Genomic DNA, 20,180 nt, shown 5'->3' with positions numbered 1-20,180 from the left:
AAGAGGAGTTTTATTTAATTTTATATATTATGTTAAATAGAAAATATGTTATGTATTTTATTTTATACAGTATTATGTTATTATATATTATAAATATTATATATAAATTAACTATTCAATTGTGGGCACCTGAAAGCTATATAATTTTGTTAAGCAGTGTAACCCCAATAAAAATATAATAAAAATTATTCAAAATGCGAACTCATATAAAGATTAAATTTCATATTGTACTTTATTGAATTAACTTTGATACATGTAAACACTTTAAAACATGGCTTTATCCATTAGAAAATGACAAAATCTTTCGTCTCAAGGTCTGTACATTTTTCTGTTTAATCTAACATGCCAAAAGATGAAGTAACTCTTGAAATGTCATCACATATTACAAAACTAACTGGAAAGGATTTCGGTTGTTGCTAAAGACATGTTTCTGAGCATTGTTACAAAATAAGAAAATTATCTGCAGCTCAGATGTAAGTCAGAAGATTCTGTGGCATTTTGAAATGTCATATTTTTCATTTTCTGTTTTAAAACGGAAAAGATAATTATTAATAATGCTCCAATGCTCTTTAAAGCACATTATGGTTAATAAGAGATAATTTCCTTTTAGATTTTTACCAATTATTATATTTGTAAGTTACTAATTAAATCTCATTTATTTTTTAAAATAAATATTTATTGTTCAGATTATTACAGTTGTTCCTCTTTTTTCTCCCCACAGCTCTCCTCCACCCGGTTCCCATCCCACCCTCTGCCCTTACCTTCCCTGCACTGTCCTTATCCATAGGTGTACGATTTTTGTCCAGTCTCTTCCCACACCCACCACACCCTTTTCCCCCTGATAATTGTCAGTCCACTCCCTTTCTATGCCCCTGATTCTATTATATTCACCAGTTTATTCTGTTCATCAGATTTTTTTATTCACTTGATTTTTAGAATCACTTGTTGATAGATATGTATTTATTGTTCATAATTTTTAACTTTACCTTTTTCTTCTTCTTCCTCTTCTTAAAGAATGCCTTTCAGCATTTCATATAATAATGGTTTGGCAGTGATGAACTCTTTCAGCTTTTTCTTATCTGTGAAGCTCTTTATCTGACCTTCAATTCTGAATGATAGCTTTGCTGGATAGAGTAATCTTGGTTGTCGGTTCTTGCTATTCATCACTTTGAATATTTCTTGCCACTCCCTTCTGGCCTGCATGGTTTCTGTTGAGAAATCAGCTGACATTCGTATAGGTACTCCCTTGTAGGAAATTAACTGTTTTTCTCTTGCTGCTTTTAACCCTACCAGACCTGAGGCCCTGAACCTAACTGTCCCCTATACCTGGGCTCCTGAGCATTAAAGAGAAAAAACCAACATGATATAGAAAAATGTTAGTTACATGCAGACAAGTGGTTAGAATAAGATGGAACTTGGAGACACTGTAGAAAATAGGTCTACCTTTCATCTAGTGCCGATATTCCACCTTTGTGTGCCAACCCACCCAGCAGGATGAGCCTTGTTTCACACAGAGGTACTTCTTGCAAAGTGAGCACCAGATGTTGCTCTTCACCTTCTTGCATGGATTGTCTTTGTAAGACACTCCAGGATTTTGCTTGTTGTACCTGGAGTGCTTTTCCATGCACACAACACAGATATGATTAGACGATGTCCCAGGGGGAATCTCTGGAAAATGATTGCCTGGGGTCATCCGTTGAGGGCAGGGTTCCTTTTGTGGGTGGCGGTGGGCTGATGTCCTGTATCCACCAATAAGTTGCAGGCACAGTTTCTGAATATATCTGGTGAAACAAACTGGCTTTTTTGAAGCAGCTTGCTGCTTTGAAGTATACATGATATAAGAATTATAAATGGCTCACATAAAAAATTTTATGAAAAGCCGCCGGGGCCAGCGGTAATGACGACGAGACCGGTGAAGGCGGGTCATCTGGTCATTTTTGTCACAGCCACCCATATATTTATTATAGTCCTTCACCAGCTGTGGCATCTGTATTTCTTGCACACTGCCATCTTTATTTCTTCTGTTTATTACTACATTTTGGGCTGGATCGTGGTAGTTCGAAATAAATGTGATGGGCTTTCTATCCTGCCAAACTAAACATGTTACACTTTCTTGACATAGATAGCGACTGTCACCCCTAGCAAGTTTTTTTACACTTTTCAGCAACTTAGGAAACTGCTTCCTGTTTTGCTGCAGGGTTTCCACAATTCCTGTGTGTAATTCTGACTGTGCATATTTAGCAAGGGTTACAGAGTTGTAGAACTGGTCCATGACAAGCACATGAGAACTAGGCAAAGTACCGAAAATTAGGTACAGCAGTATAGCGGCAGATTTGGAAATTACCGAAAAATCGGTACAGCAGTCTGGTAGGGTTAATATTCTCTCTTTGTCTTTTGCTCTTGGCATTTTAATTATGATGTGTCTTGGTGTGGTCCTCTTTGGATTTCATTTGTTTGGGGTTCTGTGCGCTTCCTGGACTTGTAAGTCTATTTCGTTCACCAGGTGGGGGAAATTTTCTGTCATTATTTCTTCAAATAGGTTTTTAATATCTTGCTCTCTCTCTTCTTCTGGTACCCCCATAATTCAGATGTTGGTACACTTGAAGTTGTCCCAGAGGCTCCTTATACTATCTTCATATTTTTGGATTCTTTTTTGTTTTTTTTCTTTTTCAGTTGGGTGTTTTTTGCTTCTTCGTATTTCAAATCTTTCACTTGATTCTTGTGATCCTCTAGTCTGCTGTTGGATCTCTGTATATTATTCTTTATTTCAGTCAGTGTTTGCTTAATTTCTAGTTGGTCCTTTTTTATATCCTCGAGGGTCTCACTAAATTTATCGGCCTTTTCTAGAAAGTTCTTGAAAAACCTTATAACCGTGATTTTGAACTCTATATCCTCCATTTCTTTCATTTGTGACCTGTTTCTTTGTCTCCACATTTTGGCTGCTTCCCTGAGTTGATAGAGTGGCTTTGTGTGCTAGGTGTCCTATAGGGCCCAGTGGCTCAGCCTCCCCAGTTACCTGAGGTGGACACTCTTGGTGCACCCCTTTGTGGGCTGTGTGCACAGTCTTGTTGAAGTTAAGCCTTGATTGTTGTTGGTATCACTGGGAGGAATTGACCTCCAGGCCAATTGGCTGTGAGGCTCAGCTCTGTCTACGATGGGAGAACTTCTGTGCTGGAGACACCCTTATGAGGCAAGACTGCTTCAGTGAGGCTTTGGTGCTCACTTAGTCTGCCCCCTGAGTGTGTCCCTTATGGATCTGAGGAGTTGTAATCTGGATAGTCCCACTCTGACCCCTGGCTACACTGGCTCTTGGATATCCAAGAAAGTGCTAATTTAGCCTCTGCCTGAGGCCACCCAGCAGGAGCTACAGAGAGATCTGCAGATTCTTCTTCTTTGTTTGGGTTTTGGAGATGCCCAGATGAGGCCCAGCTATGAAGCAATGCAAGCTGCTGTGGCCTTGGGCCTTCTTTTGGATGTTCTGGGTTTCTCTGTCTCAACTGCAGTTTGTTAGGTAATTTTAGATTTCAAAGGACCAGGCCATTCATATGCAAAAGCCCCTGCGCACAGCTTGGTTGGGGCGGTGTCTCAGGGAATTAACAGGGAGGAGCAAACAGCTATGGCTGATCCTCAGCCCTGCCTTAAGAGGCCCCTGGGTCTCAGTGTCCCTCGGTAATCGCTACAAGCACCTCTGAGAGAAAGCTGCCGCCCTCGAGTTCCGCCCGATGCCAGACAGTCCAGTTTCTCCCCGTATGAGTCTAGGTCCCAGGAGTCTTGCCCAGAACTGGAGTTCAGAGCAGTTGGGAGCTTGTGTCTCCCTCCAGATTGAAAAAGACAACTGCGTGCTCAGCTGCCAGCCCTTTCCGCCGCGTGCGTCTCCGTACCTCAGCACTTTACTTCCGCACCTCCTTTGAGTCTCAGTGTGCTTTTCTCTTTCCTTCTAGTTGTAGAATTTTCACTCAGCCAGCCTTCCTGTGGTTCTGGATGGTGTCCGTTTTGTCTTTTAGTTGTAGTTTTGAAATGGATGTGTGAGGCAGCAATTTCAGGTGTTTACCTATGCTGCCATCTTGGTTTCTTTACTCTAATTAAATCTCACTTAATAAAGCATTTAGTATGCCCCCTGCAAATGTCCTGCCTACTCTAATTTGAATTACTCAATTCCTAAACTGAATTTGGAAAAAATAACAGCATCCAACTTACATTTTTCTGCTGACTTGGTAGTTAACCAAACATCTTCGTAAATTTATTTATTTTAAGTACATTAATCATTTTTACCTTGTAGAATAGCTAAAGTTTTTTAAAAGTCTTTGCAGTATACATTTAAAAAAATATTTTATTGATTTTTTTTACAGAGAGGAAGGGAGAGGGACAGAGAGCTAGAAACATCAATGAGAGTCAATTAGGTACATGCCCTTGACCGGAGTTGAACCTGGGATCTTTCAGTCCGCAGGCCAATGCTCTATCCACTAAGCCAAACCAGTTAGGGCTGCATTCTACATTTAAATGAAATTCACAATTAAGTGAATGTTTTGTGATTATAGCTCCTCTACTGCTATATGTATGAAGTATTTTATTTCATTTATTCTCTTGCTACAAAATTGCCATGAGAATTACTAGCTGTTCAGGGACACAATACTGAAGGCCGATGCTGTGGCTCACAGTAACCATAGCAATAACTGTCCTAAAAATAAAAGGGCCTGTATCAGCACAGATGGGATCCTCTTACTGAGGAAGAATCAGGTTAACAAGCAGTGGTATCACCTGAACTTAGGAATCGCACTTGATAGTAACATAATATGAGAACATGAGGGCTTAATACAGATATAAAGGCATATATTTAGACCAGACTTCCTAGTGAAACATAATTAAAAGCTAAAACTATACCTGTAGATGCTAGGTAGGTTCCAACAAGGAGACATGGCATGAACAATTAGTATTTCTCATGTCAAAATTCATGTTTAACAACACAGAGGATTAAACTCAAAGCATTTATTTCTTAATTCATGACCCATAAATGCTTCCTTATATTTAATCTGGGTTTATCAGCAATTATGATTCTAATATATCAAATTGTGCATTTATAAGTAAATGAACAAAAAAGTTTTACAGATGGAAGACCTATGTACATTTCTATTATAGCACTTATCATAATTATTCATAATTATTCATTTACTTGTTTGACTTCCTCATTAAACTATGGCCTCCTTGAAAACAGAGACCATGCCTGTGTATCTGTGTAACAGGTAAATACCTATTCAGGTTGTCTCTGATGAATAAATTCATCATTAGAGATCTAAAAATACAAGTGAGGTAAGAGATGATTTGTCACAGATTAACACCTCTTCTATGAATCCATAAAGGTTCAGTGGGAATGGAGGATTGGAAAGACACATATTTTCCCACGTCTAAAAGGCTTCATGCATTCCAATTGCTTATTAGAAAACTGAGGCCATTTACAAAAGACCCATGATGGTGACCTGGAAATATATTCTGAGATTAGAAGGCACTCTCCTGGTTTCCAAGGCAAGGATGTTAGAATTGAGCTAGGTCTAAGCTTTCTGACACATGCTTTATATCCTTCCCTACTTATGGATGAGTTGGTGATAAAAATACTAACCATCAAAGGTCCAGATCAACTTCTGCTAAAAGCAACCAATTATTCTATGGTCATTGCATGCAATTAACATTTCTCCTTTAGCACAATACTGACTTTTATGTTCTACTAGAGGCCCAGTGCACAAAATTCATACACAGGGGTTCAGCGGTGGGGGTGTGTGTGTGTGTGTGTGTGGTCCCTCAGCCTGGTCTTGGCCTGCAAAGACACCAGCATCCCTCACCTGGCCTCTAGCAGCCTCTGGGAAGATGCTTGTCCTGGGGCCTCCTCAGTGCCTCGGCCCAGGACACCCTGCAGCTCAGGTACTCGGGGGCTTGGGCTTTCAGGTCTGGCTTCCCCGCCTATCTTGGTGCGCATCAGCTGCCATGGGAGCCTTGCCTTAGGAGTCACCCCCTTGGACCATACTACTTGCAAGGTGGGGGGAGCATGCCCACCGGACACGTCCCCAGCACAGCGCCACGCTGGTCATGTCTGGACTGCCGGCAGGGGGCTTCCGGTCTGCGACTGGAGCTGCTGGGCTGCGACTGGGGGCTGCAGGTGGAGGACCCCGGCACCCATAGGGCTCCGTCAGCATCAGGAACTGGAAAGATCCATTTTTCTAATTCCTCTCCTCCCTCCATGTGGCCGGGGTGCGGACACTGGGCTCGTGGCCCCACAGGCCCCTTTCCTTCCTCTGCACAGCCATGGTGCGGACTCTGCCATTTTTGTCGTGGAGTGACGGTTAATTTACATATTACTCTTTTATTAGGTAGGATAATTCACTTTCCCTTTTTGCTATCTTTTAAGGTCAATTTATTCTTCTCTTTTTTAACTTTTTTTTAAATACATTTTATTGATTTTTTACAGAGAGGAAGGGAGAGGGATAGAGAGTTAGAAACATCAATGAGAGAGAAACATCGACCAGCTGCCTCCTGCACACCTCCTACCAGGGATGTGCCTGCAACCAACGTACATTCCCTTGACCGGAACCGAACCTGGGACCTTTCAGTCCACAGACCGACGCTCTATCCACTGAGCCAAACCAGTTTTGGCTCAATTTATTATTCTTACTAATGATAATATAAAGCATAATAAAGTGTATAATTTCAAAAAAAAGTGACAAAATCTAAACTAAGTGGCTTGCACATGCAAACTCTGAGGAGAAATATAGGGGTTTGTGTGGCTGCCTGGACTCGTGAGAGGTGGCCTGAGTATGTTCATGATAGAGGGAAGCTGACCTAACTGTGTAGATTAACAGAAAGCATTCTTCTCAGGATGCAACAGTTTTCAAAGGTCACAGGAAATACTGAGACATCTTTTCACTAAACCACATAGATTTAGCTTCAGTGCCATCAGAATTTCAAAGCTCAGCATCAGCAACTGGTTGAAGACCAGACTATTTTCCCTGATTTCCCATATTCCCTTTCATTCCCTGTCTTACTTAGTGGAACTGAATTCCTGCCACAAACGTAATAAATTTCATATCTTCAAGCCCTCAGCCTGATGCTTGTACTTAATTTATGATTTGCCTCATTGAACTTTGCTTGACTCTTGTCTTGCCTTTAGGTTATGAATTCTTTGAGACTAAAACCATTTTTAATTTTCTCACTCCTTCCCGGTTGCCCCACTGTGGGTCCAAATGCTCACCCTTCTACACTAATAAAAGAGAAACATGCAAATTAACCATCACTCTGCTACACCCACAAGCCACACCCACCAGCAAATCAGGAGTGGGTATGCAAATTAACTCAAACAAGATGGCGGCCTGCCAGGGAGCTGGAGCAAGCAGGAGGCTTGAGTTGCCCTGGCGATGGAGGAAGCCAAGCTTCCCACCTGCCCTGGCTGGCCCTGGCCTCCACTCATGGCTACAAAGATTCAATTATAGAAGATAAATAGCCCTAACCAGTTTGGCTCAGTGGATAGAGCGTTGGCCTGCAGACTCAAGGGTCCCAGGTTCGATTCTGGTCAAGGGCATGTACTTTGGTTGTGGGCACATACCCAGTAGGGGGTGTGCAGGAGGCAGCTGATTGATATTTCTCTCTCATCGATGTTTCTAACTCTCTATCCCTCTCCCTTCCTCTCTGTAAAAAATCAATAAAATATATATTTTTAAAAAAAAGAAGATAAATAAATCCCAACAAAAATGGTGGTGGCCACAGAGCTGGAGCCAGTCAGAGGCTTGGGTTGCCCCTCTTGCTGGTGGAAGCCAAGCTTCCCGCCCACCCTGGCCTCTGCTCAAGGCTATAAAGTTTCAGTTATAGAAGAAAAATAAATCCCAGATACCAGGGCCTCCACTTGGGTCACCAGGGGGCATGGCTGGCCTGCAAACCACCACAGGCCCCTCGCCCAGGCTGCTCCACACCCCAAGGGAGTCCCCACCTGATCCGGGACACCCTTCAGGGCAAACCAGCTGGCCCCCACCAGTGCACCAGCCCTCTCTCCTATCTAATAAAAGAGTAATATGCAGATTGACCATCACTCCAACACACAAGATGGCTGCCCCATGTGGTCAGAGATCCTGCCTCCATGTGGACACAAAATGGCTGCCACAAGATGGCCAGCAGGGGAGGGCAGTTGGGAGGGACCAGGCTTGCAAGGGAGGGCAGTTGGGGGCGATCAAGCCTGCAGGGGAGGGCAGTTAGGAGTGACCAGGCTGGCAGAGGAGGGAAGTTGGGGGAGACCGAGCCTACAGAGAAGTGCAGTTGGGGGGGACCTAGGCCTGCAGGGGAGAGCAGTGGGGGGAGGGACCAGGCCTGCAGGGGACGGCAGTTAGGGGGACCAGGCCTGCAGGGGAGGGCAGTTGGGGGGACTAGGCCTGCAAGGGAGGGTAGTTAGGGGCAATCGAGCTGGCAGGGGAGCAGTTAGGCATCAATCAGGCTGGCAGGGGAGTGGTTAGGGGGTGATCAGGCTGGCAGGCAGAAGCAGTTAGGGGCAATCAGGAAGGCAGGCAGGCGAGCAGTTGGAAGCCAGCAGTTCTGGATTGTGAGAGGGATGTCCAACTGCCCGTTTAGGCCCGATTCTACTAGGATCAGGCCTAAACGGGCAGTTGGACATCCCTCGAGGGGTCCCAGATTGGAGAGGGTGTAGGCTGGGCTGAGGGACACCCCCCCACCCCATGCACGAATTTTGTGTGCTGAGCCTCTAGTCTATATTATAAAAGGCCAGCGACCGTAATGCCATAATGCCGAACGACCAAACGACCAAACGACTGGTCACCAGGAGGTGCATGGAGCACCTCTCGGTCTCTCCCCCGGCCCACTAGCCTCTCACAGCGGCAGGGCTCACGGCTCAAGGCGGATGGGGTGGCAGGCGAGTGGGCGCAGTGAGGCGAGCGTGGTGAGTTGCGTGCAGGTGGTCAGGCTGCGAGTGTAGCGGGGCAGTGCGAGCATGGGGAGGCTAGCCAGGGAGGGGCGCGTGGGTGGGTGGGGGCCACTTGATTTCTCGCGCTGGGCCCCTAGCATAAAAATAAAGCTGTGTTCCAGAACTGTTTTGGTCTTAGCCTCCTTTGGGATTACCAAAGCTGTACCACAAATTCTGATTTATGTTAGGGTTGTACACATAAGCCACATATGGCTCTACATAGACATTTAAGTATTTCTTAATACAGCAGAAGTGTGTCCGAGTGTCTTTAACAAAATCAATACAATCAGGAACCCATGTTGGTGGAAGGCTAAATTTTTTTAATGACCACTATAGAAGCAAGCAATTAAAAAGATAAATGTTTGCAGTAATACAAAAGATGTCCCAAAATATTTTATTCAACTTTATTTATACAAAAGTGCATTGCTGTAGAATTGGTATTTGTGTCAATAGTACTACTAGTTATTGCTCAATTAAAATTTTTTTAACATATTTTTGTTGATTTCAAAGAGGAAGGGAAAGAAAGATAGATATATCAATGATGAGAGAGAATCATTGATTGGCTGCCTCCTGCATGTCCCCTACTGGGGATCTTCCCTGCAAACCAGGTATGTGCCCTGACCAGAAATGGAACCCTGACTGGGAATGGAACCCTGACCTACTGGTTCATAGGTCAATGCTCAACCACTGAAAAACACCAGCTGGGCGTTATTGCTCAATTTTGATTGAGACAGCAAGAATACAGGTATTTCTGGTAAGACATATTTGATGTGAAAACGTATTTCAATTCAACCTTCAGATTTACATAACAAAGACATTTGAAATTCTCAACTTTCAACATGATACAATTTTCAGAGCACTGAGGTGGATTCCAACATTGCCTAGAATCTGGCCACATGGCCTGAAAGTTTAACTTCTTTCTGGAAATTTTTGTTTATTGCGATGTAATTGACATACAACATTGTATTCATTTTAAGTATATAACCTAATCAATTTGATATATGTATGTATTACAAAATGTTTACTAGAACAAGTTTAGTTAACATCCTTCAATTCACATAGTTACAACTTTTTTTCCTTGTGCTGACAACTTTTAGGATCTACTCTTAAAATTTCCTGGAAAATTTTCACAAAAAAACTAGTAGGAAAGGTGGTTGACCTATCTGGGGTAAGTCCTGAGTTGGGGCAGAGGGCATTACCAAGTCAGGTCTGGAGAGAATACTGAGAGCTAAAGCCAGAAAATCCTGCCCAAATAGATTGTGTAAGTAAAAAGGACGTGAGCATGGATTAAAATTCAAGAAGATTGCCAAGCCAGGCAGGCAAAGAAAATAAATGGAATGATTTTGGGTCGTAAATGGCAGGTTATTCAGATGAAATCTGGTGATAGCTGGTGCTACCTGAGACTGGATCTCACGTTTTAGGGCTGATCAAATTCATTTAAAGAGTCTGGAATGGGACAGACACTGAACTTCATATTCTGGCAACACCCCAGGGATACTGTGTCTTTAGTTCCGTCTGTTTCTGTCCAAAGGGGATGTGATGGGGCAGATTAACAGGTCATTTATATTCATAGCACCATTTAAAAACAATTTATCATGTTATGTGGTGTAGTTTTATTTGTGTGTCTTATACTTGGTTGTTTTTCTTTTTTCTTTTTTTTTTTTAGTTTCTTTGATCTATATGGATTTATAGTTTTTATCTAAGTTGTAGTTTTCAGCCATTATTTCTCCAAGTAGTTTTTCTGTCTTCTGCACTCTCCTTCAGAGTTTTCACTGGCATGTATATTAGGGTGCTTGAACTTATATTGCAACATCCCTAATATCTAATATTCATGTGTGTTTTTTCCCCCAGTCTTTTTTTTTTCCTGAAGAGTTTCTATTGCTCTGTCTTCAGATGCACTAATCTTTTATTCTTCAGTAGCTAATCTGTTGCTAACTTATATTGACATTTCTGGGTTTAATTCTATTGATTGATTGTAGTCATCATATGGGTGTATTTTCCCAATTCTTTGCATTTTTACAATTTTTAAAAATTAAATGCCAGACATTGTGAACTTTGTTGGGTGCTCGATATTTTTTGTTTTCCTATTAAATATTTTTGAACTTTGTTCTGAGATAAAGATAAGTTATTTATAAACAGTCTAATCCTTTTGAGACTTACTCTTAGGTTTTGTTATATGGGACCAGAGTAGCCTTTAGTATAGGACTAATATCCCCCCACTACTCAGTGATCCATTTACTTTGTGTTGGGAAAGGGCTCCTTGATGTGGAGTATCATGGAAGTAGGCATCACAAGTAAAGAAGAGCAGCAGTAAGACACAGGAATGCCACATCTGTACCTAGGCGTGTTCTCCATCTGTGTCAGCATTTCCCTCCAGGCCTGGAACATTGCTGAAACAGCTGGTGGCCTTTGAGCTCTGATGATGTTTCTCACCTCTGACCTTGACTATTTCTCTGTGTCACATTCTGTACTCAACACACCCCTTTAGTACTTCATGAAGGCGGACAACAGATACACAGAACTCCAACAGACCCTGGGAGAAATCAGATGGACAGGGAAACTAGAGGCACACAGTGGAGAGATGTCTGACCACTAAAACAAGAAGATAATTAAATCCTAGTTGACCAAAAGAAGAGGTCAAGGAAGAACCAATAGTTAAGGGACAAGAAAACAAACAAACAAACAAACAACTAAATGAAAAAGGAGGTCTATAAAGAGACAGAAAAAAATAATCAGATCTATGGGAGGCAAAACTGGTGAGAGTTGGGTTCTAGAAACAAAAGAATGGGGCAGGCCAACAGTGTCCAACTAAGATGAGGGGTACCTATAGGGTTAGGGAACTGCATCAATCATTTCCCACCCCGCTTTGGAAGTTCTGGCAGCCAGGTCCTTACACTGCAAACAGAAGATTGGAAGAGTCATCTCTGCTAAATCTGACCACGTTAAAAGAAAAGTTTTGAAAATACTGACAATGGAAGTTCCCCAAGTTAATAGCTCAGCTAGATCATCCACTGAGATGCTTGAGATGGATTAGATCTACGTAGGAGCTCAGAGCTTCCAATTCACTTTTGTTTGTCTGTTTATTTTAAAATCAGCTTTATCAATGTATAATTTGCATAATGTGCATAAATACACTCATTTTACGTGTATAGTTCAGTGAGTTTGACAAATGCATGCTCCCATGTAACTATCATCCAATCAATATGGATAACTGACCAAAGAGTCTAGGGTTAAATTACTTAGAAAACTAAGCAAAACAAGACAATTATTAACTCCAGGGAAAATCAAAAGTTGCGCAGGAAAGGACAGGTGATCATAGTTTGGTACATGGCTTGGTTGTGACTGTTGTTTGCAGTAGTTACTTAGTAGTATAAGTAACAGATTAGATACTGAAGAATGAAAGATTAGTGCATCTGAAGACAGAGCAATACAAACTACCCAGGCAAAAAATATGTTATTTGCATGATTATAGTAATACTAGAGGCCCAGTGCATGAATTCGTGCATGGGTGGGGTCCCTTGGCCTGGTCAACGATTGGGGCAATCGGGGAGGGATCGTGGGAGGTTGGCCAGCTGTGGGAGGTTGGCTGTGGGAGCGCACTGACCATCCTGCATTGAGCGTCTGCCCCTTGGTGGTCAGTGCGCGTCATAGCTACAGGTCAACCAGTCATTCGGTTGTAACGGTCGCTTAAACTTTTATAAATACAGATAAGTACTGAGATTGAGCTAATCAAAATCAGACAAGAACTACTTAGAAAGATAAAAAAGTTGGGGTGCACATGGAGTGAAGATTTGAGAAAAAGTGCTATAGTCTCATCTTGCATAATATGAAGTCAGTAGGAAATACCTAAACCTAAAATAATCAAGTAGTAACAATGTAGACATGTCATCTAGAAAAATCAATAAAATAATAATCTAAAAGAAGTGTTAGATAGAAAAAAAAATAAAAATAAAATAAAAAATAAGCATGGCTTTATGGTTGAGTGTCAACCTATGACCCAGGTCATGGTTCAATTCCTGGTCAGGGCACATTTGCGGGCTTGATCCCCAGTAGGGGGCGTGCAGGAGGCGGCTGATCAATGATTCTCTCTCCTCATTGATGTTTCTATCTCTCCCACTCCCTTCCTCCCTTGAAATCAAATATATATATTTAAAAAAATAACAAAAATGAATGAATGAATGAATAAATAAAAGAAGTGATAGGTTGTCTCTGGGGAGGGGTTAATTAACTATGTGCAGAAAAAACACTTCATTAAATTCAGCATTCATTCATGATTTTCTTCTTCCCTTCCCCACCCCTTCTTAATAATCCAGCCTGAAAGCCACCACGTGGGGCAGGGCAAAATAGGCACCTAAGCAGATGGCAGTTTGAGGTGAGGTATCCGGGCCTGAGCAGATCTTCTTGCTCCATATAGGCATTTACAGTTATAAATTTCCTCCTAAGCACTGCTTTAGTAGCACCCCATAAGACGGGATATGCTGCCCTGGATTTCCATTCATCTCAAAGTATTTTTAGATTTTTCTTTTGACTTCTTTGACCCACTGGTTACTTAGGAGTGTGCTGTTTAATTGTAACATATCTGTGAATTTTACCAATTTTTCCTGTTATTGACTTCTATTTCATTCCATTACCATAGTCAGAGAACATATTTTATATTATTTCTACCCCTTTAAATTTATCGAGGTTTGTTTTATAACCTAGCAGGTGGTCTCTCCCTGAATGTATACTCATGTATATTGATAACATATTCTGTTGTGTGGAGTGTTCTATGGCTGTGAGTTAAGTCTAATTGGTTTATGGTGTTGTTCAAGTCTTCTATTTCCTTGTTGATTGTCTGTTCAGTCGTTCTATCCATCATTGGAGGTGGAATATCTAAATTTCCCTTCCCCTCTACATTTCTAATGTTATTCTTGTAGTTTGGGTAGGGCTCTCTTCCTATTTCCTGACCACAACCAGTGTGGGCACCATACCAGAGTCGTTGGATAGCCAAGGCAACTCAGAGTATGAATGCCCTTGTTGATAGTACGACAGAAGGCCAAGGCCTCTCTGACCGTGGGAAACGTAATCAGAATGTCCAAGGCTAAGATACCGTAGGCAGGTGCAAGGTCAACAATTACAGTACACTGCCCACACGTGCCCTTCTAAAACCCAAATGATTGATGTCACTGTTGGCAACTGGCCTCTTTTGTCTAAGTGGTATAATACATGTTACTGACCAGTTAGTGTATTGGAGAGGCGGTTACTATGTGAGGCGGTTACAGGCAGGAGAGAGAGGAGGGAGGCCAGAGAGGCTACTGAGGCTATAGCTCTAAGGGAGAGCTCAGGTGCTGCTGGGACGTAAGGGGGAGAAAAGGCGGAGACAGGAGAGAGGCTGGGGAGAAAAGCAGGCTCAGAGGATGTGCTGAGAGACTGGTGCTGCTGCGAAGTGCAGCGGGAAAGGCTTGGAGAGGCTACGGTGACTACTGAGGAAGAGAGCTCAGGTGCGGCTACTGTGTGAGGCGGTGAGTCTGGGGCAGTGTGTGGCTGCTCCCATCATAGCTGGGGGTGCAGAGGCTACTGCTGCTTTGTAGGAAAACTGGCTTATCAGCCGGTGTGCAGCCACCCGTATAGGACTTTGCTGTGAAGGCCACCCGTATAGGACTTTGCTGTGATGGCTCTATGGCCACTGGCTTCTACAGTAAAGGCTTTCTTATATACACCCACAACTTCTCATGGTTTCTCCGTTTACCACCCGGCATCCAAGAAGGTCCAGCCCCTGGCAGAGGGGCTCGGCCCCGACAGTTAGTGCAATGGGCAGGGTTTGAGAAGGAACCTGCTCTGACAGTTGGCGTAGTCATTAGCAGAATTCAGAAGAATATACGGACTCGGGGGCAGCAGTGCTCTGTGCCGCTCTGCCGACCAGCTGTTAAGTTTCACAATTTGTTGGCTGATCGCTTATTGTTTTCAACATAAATCCGATCAAATACCGGCTCCTGTGAAGCAACAGTTTATGAGCTCAGTGTTTAATATTTGTTCTTATTCCAGGGAGACTTCCCTCAGCTGTCTTTATCTCTGGTTTTCTCTCGCAAACTAGCCAATTTACAATTTAGCCAATTTACAAGTTAGCCCATATTTTGAACCTCCTCCCCATTCATTGCTTATCACCACAACCTCCAGGGTTTTCACTGAGCAACCTGTGGCTTGAATTTCTCCATGTTCTGTTGCAAATGAAGTCAGTTCATTTGGGAATTGTTTAAGAGCGATCTGTTTTATGGACTGCGCCTCCCCCAGGCACAATCACGGAGCTTTGGCATTGCAGCCGGCAAAGTCAGCCTCCCTGGTCTAGGGGCTGAACTCTAGGTGGAGGAGGAGGCAGCAGCCTGAGGTCCTCTGGTTTGATCTCTTCTGGCTTGGAGCTCCACTTGAGGAGCTGGGGTAAGAAGAGTAACTAGGATCCCAGTATTCACAGCACTCCAGCCCAACGTAGAGCTTAGATACCAATGTAAGAACATCCAAACCTGTGGAGACTTTGTATAAAAAGTTTATTTGAGTCAAACAGAGCATACGCCTGAAAGCAAGATCTCAACAAACGGAGAAAAAAATGCTTTCAAAAACAACAGATTGCAGTTCCTTTTATGCATTTGAGATGAAAGAGGGGAGGGAGTAAGGCCCTAACCGGTTTGGCTCAGTGGATAGAGCATCGGCCTGCGGACTCAAGGGTCCCAGGTTTGATTCTGGTCAAGGGCATGTACCTTGGTTGTGGGCACATCCCCAGTAGGGGGTGTGCAGGAGGCAGCTGATTGATGTTTCTCTCTCATCGATGTTTCTAACTCTCTATCCCTCTCCCTTCCTCTCTGTAAAAAAAAAAATCAATAAAATATATTTTAAAAAATAAAGAGGGGAGTAAGGAAGATTACATAAAGGCAGGAGAGAGCAAAGTCAGGGTTGAATTACAGGACACTAACAATAATTCGGTGAAGGCCTGGGGTGGAGTGGGAGACAGGTGGAGGGGGGCACTGGGGGAAAATGAAAGGGGGTTTTCTGTAATACTCTCAGCAATAGAGAGAGAGAAAAAATACCTCCTTCAAAAACCAAAAAAGATGACGTGCTCTCTTGGGGTGGTAACCCTTTAGAATGAGGGCTCACAGAGGTGTGTTAACCTAATCCGTGGTTCTCAACCTTCCTAATGCCGCGACCCTTTAATACGGTTCCTCATGTTGTGGTGACCCCCAACCATAAAATTATTTTCCTTGCTACTTCATAACTGTAATTTTGCTACTGTTAGGAATCGTAATGTAAACATCTGTGTTTTCTGATCCTGTGAAAGTGGTCGCGACCCACAGGTTGAGAACCGCTGACCTAAATGAACAGAGACAATGGACAGGGCTTGCTTAAGGCAAAGAAAACAAGAAGTGTGACTACTACCCACCATGAGCTGCCCAGTTAGAAATGTCTGATGTATTACACCACCGCTCTTTTGTGCACTCTCTGTTCCGTGAGTGGGGCACGATGAAAGAAAGAATCCTTTATCTCTCAACCACACTCACCCAGGACCTCGCTTCAGCATCAGGTAGCTGGGGGCAGGATGAGAGCTGACATCCTGTTTCTCCCATTAGGAGCCATGGGGGAGGAAGCCCTGTGTTCTTGCTTACAGGCCCTCCACCCCACCCCCTTCCTGAGTTGGGAGGGTAAAGAGGAGGAGTCTTGGTTGAAAGACCACAGATGACCTCCTTTCTTATCTAATTTTCCTGTTTTCTTGAATAGCTATTTATTTATTTGCTGATTTCTCTTAGGATTATTTCCAAAACTTTAAATGGTTGTTTGCTTGCTTTATAAAAATTTTCATCAGTTGCACGAGGAAGTGCATCAGCCCAGCTCCTCATCACTGTCTTGCCGGCAGTCAATCTCTTGTCAACAAAAGTTAGCTGCCACCGATCTAACGCCAACGGGAGTTCCCAACATGGGCTTGGGAAAAAGGAGAGACTTTATTCAGGTGAACAGTTTGTACACAGGGAAACAGTCTCCAGAGGATCAGAAAATGTGCCTTTTAAAGAGCAAGTTCCCTCCCCAGTGGCTGGTCCATCTTCGTGCAAATGAGGTATCCAAATTTGCACAGGCTGGTGGGTCAAAATAGCATTGCCTTGATGGCCATCTTTCTGTGTTTTGTGGGTCATTATGGAGCCTGATCGGCCAGAGTGGATGCAAATGAGGATAGAGCTGTGTAGTTCAAATCCGAGGGGGAGGGGGGGTGTCAATAGATACCAAGAACCTTTCATTTTTATTATTTTTTTAAAATTTCTTTATTGATTAAGGTGTCACATATTTGTCCTCATCCCCCCATTCCCATCCCCCACCCCCATGTTGTCCTTAACCATTGGTTAGGCTTGTATGCATGCACACAAGTCCTTTGGTTGATCTCTCCCCATACCAAGAACCTTTTATAACTGTTGACTCTGACTACAGCATCTGCAGGAAGCCTGCGGTTCCGGTTCCGTTTGTGGTTTTTCTCTGAAATGCAAAACGCAAGGGACACCTCTGCTTCTTATAGCTGCTAGATGTTTTCTTATGAATTTGAACCCAATTAACCAGAAGGAGTCCTTCTTGGCGGGTATACTATTCCTTCACCGAGGTCAATACTCTGTTGGTATTATTCTTGCCACTTTTCTGTAAACTTAAATTTATTTCAAGAAAAGTTAAAAATTAAAAAAAAAATCACCAAGTAGTTATGAGGAATACATAGATTAACGTATGAAGTGCGTTCACATTTGCTACTTATGACTATTCCCATACACCAGTCAAAAGCACTAGCAGTGTTTGCTCATAATGCCAACTCACCCTGCTTTAAAACAACCCTGGGTTACTCAAGGGTTGTAAACAGAAAATGGCAGCTTGGCTGTGGCCCAGAGGGCCTTCAGCCGGCGGCGGGGACTCAGCAGGGGCTTCTGTGATACTCTCAGCAGCAGAGAAAAAGAGAAAACCTCCCTCCAAACCACAAAAGGTGACGTGCTCTCTTGGGGTGGTAACCCTTTAGAATGAGGGCTCTGACAGGGGGCCTTCCAAAGGTGTGTTAACCTAAATCCGTGGTGGGCAAACTGCGGCTCGCGAGCCCCATGCGGCTCTTTGGCCCCTTGAGTGTGGCTCTCCCACAAAATACCACGGCCTGGGCGAGTCTATGTTGACGAAGTGGCGTTCGAAGAAGTTTAAGTTTAAAAAGTTTGGCTCTCCAAAGACATTTCAGTCGTTGTGCTGTGGACGTTGGGCTCTGTGGACCAAGGAGGTTGCCGACCACGGCCCTAAAGGAGCAGAGACCACGGACGGGGCTTGCTGAAGGGGGGCTCGGGTCCTCCTCTCAGCCACGGAGCAGGGCCCAGGCTCAGGCCGGCAGACGCCTGCAGGGTTAACGGAGAGAAGCCCAGCCTCTTGGCGACGGGCGTTGCCAAACGCCACGTCCTCCTCCACTTTGCTGCGTTTCTCAAAGCGTCCGGGAAGCGAAGCCTGAAAGGTCGCGGCGGTGGGAAAGCCCCGTGGCCCGCACGGTACGTGGCCCGCACGGTACGTGGCCCTCTCCATCCCTCCGGACCTGGAGGCAGGTTTACGCGTCAGCCCGGCGCCCCGCGTGCAGCCTGGCACGCTCCCCGGACGGGGCCGGGGCCGGGGGCGGGGGATTCCCGGCAAAGGCCAGGAGGGGGGTGGGCCTGCGGGCAGGTGACTCACTCCTGCCCATTCTTTGTCTCCGGTTTGCCCGATGGGCACTGGGCCTGGGCGGAGCCCCCCGCCCCCGCGCCCACCCCCTCCCTCCCCTTCTCCCCCGCTCCCACCCCCTCGCCCGGCTCTCCCCGCACCCCGGATTGCCCGGAGGGCTGCCAGAGGCTGCGGGCATCCCGGGGGCGGTCCGTCCGGAGCGCGGGATCCGCGGGACCCACGGAATCCCCCGGACCAAGTCACCCGCGGCCCCCCGGCCGGCCGGGGAAGGCGGAGGGCAGGCGGCCCGCTTGGGTGGCCGGGCGCCAGCGTCCTGTAAACTTCAGATCCCTCGGAGGGCGGTCAATGCCTGGGGCGGACTGTTGGAAAGATCGGGCCGTTTTCCTTTCGAAAAGTGGTTGCGAAAGGCTTTTTCCTGCAGTAAAAGTGCACGCGCTTGCGGGCGCAGCTGGCCTGGCAGCGGGGGTTCCTCTTTCGGCCGAAGCCCGGGGAAGGGCCGCGAAGCCGAGCCCCTGCGGGCTCCCGGCCGGGGCGGTAGCTCGTCTTGGGGGAGTTCGGAATGATACTCTGTGTGCGAAGCCTTAGGGGGAAAAAAAAAACAAACACAAAAACCAAAACAACTTGCTTCCAATAGGGTTTTGCTTGGTGGTGTCGGGATTTGGGCCGAAAGGCCTGTTCTTAGACATGAACCATGGGTTGCAGCAGGACAAAGGGCGTCGAAATGCAGACTAAGTTCTGGTTCCGGGGACAGAGAGAGTGTGTCCCAGGGACAGAAAGGAAGCGCAAGGACTAAGGACGTTGAGGCTCTGGCGAGTGTTTTTATTTAACTTTGAAATGTGTTTCCCCGACGGGAGGTGGTGCAAAACGAGTCAGGCCGGCCTGACGGACCGGCCGTTGGTAGGAGAGTTCAGATAAGGGGGAACCACAGGGCTGGCATTTTACCCCGGCGGTGCCCTGATAATCTCACCAAAATAAGTCTCATTTGGAGCAGGATAAAGAAGACCTAGCTCCACTCCACTGGGGGGAGCCCCTCGGAGCCAAAAGGCTTTCGTTTGCCAGCCAGAAGTTTTCACACCTGCCAACGCGTGTTTTACTGGCAGCTTCTAGGTGCGATGTCCTGATTAAAGTGGCTTTTTCTAAGACTTCATGTTTCACGTGATGTTAGTAATGACATTTGGGTTTTTATTTTTTTTAAAGTATTTTTATTGATTTCAGAGAGGAAGGGAGAGGGAGAGAGAAACATCAGTGATGAGAGAGAATCATTGATCGGCTGCCCCCCTGCATGCCCCCCACTGGTGATCGAGGCCGAAACCCGGGCGTGTGCTCTTGACCAGAATCGAACCCGGGACCCTTCAGTCCGCAGGCTGATGCTCTATCCACTGAGCCAAACCAGCGAGGGCTGACATCGGGGGTTTTTAATTCTCCTTCCTCTTCTCCCCCTTCCTCCTCCTCCTCCTCCTCCTCTGTAATTATTACAATTCAGCGCTAGCAGGAGGCCTCCTGGAAGCTGACACGAAAGTATGTTTTCGTCATGGATTCCGGGGCGCCC

General features: G+C 44.9%; 1 protein-coding gene across 3 annotated transcripts in view; it reads left to right on the top strand.

Annotated features, from left to right (window-relative positions):
* Positions 1-2,343: 2,343 nt before the first annotated feature.
* The window catches only part of LOC129147019 (CASP8 and FADD-like apoptosis regulator), a 33,710-nt gene continuing 15,873 nt past the window's right edge, over positions 2,344-20,180 (top strand). The window contains exon 1 of one of the 3 annotated variants that reach the window (XM_054723186.1): positions 2,344-2,367. The gene's annotated coding sequence lies outside the window, so the exon portion shown is untranslated. Of the gene's footprint in view, positions 2,368-18,167; positions 18,482-20,180 lie in introns of those variants that run through there. The other 2 variants (XM_054723183.1, XM_054723182.1) reach the window with 2 other exon arrangements.

Source organism: Eptesicus fuscus, chromosome 11 (genome assembly GCF_027574615.1).
Source record: "Eptesicus fuscus isolate TK198812 chromosome 11, DD_ASM_mEF_20220401, whole genome shotgun sequence".
Classification (NCBI taxonomy): Eukaryota; Metazoa; Chordata; class Mammalia; order Chiroptera; family Vespertilionidae; genus Eptesicus; species Eptesicus fuscus.
The sequence above is the reverse complement of the archived record's forward strand: the minus strand, read 5'-3'. Positions and strand labels throughout refer to the sequence as shown.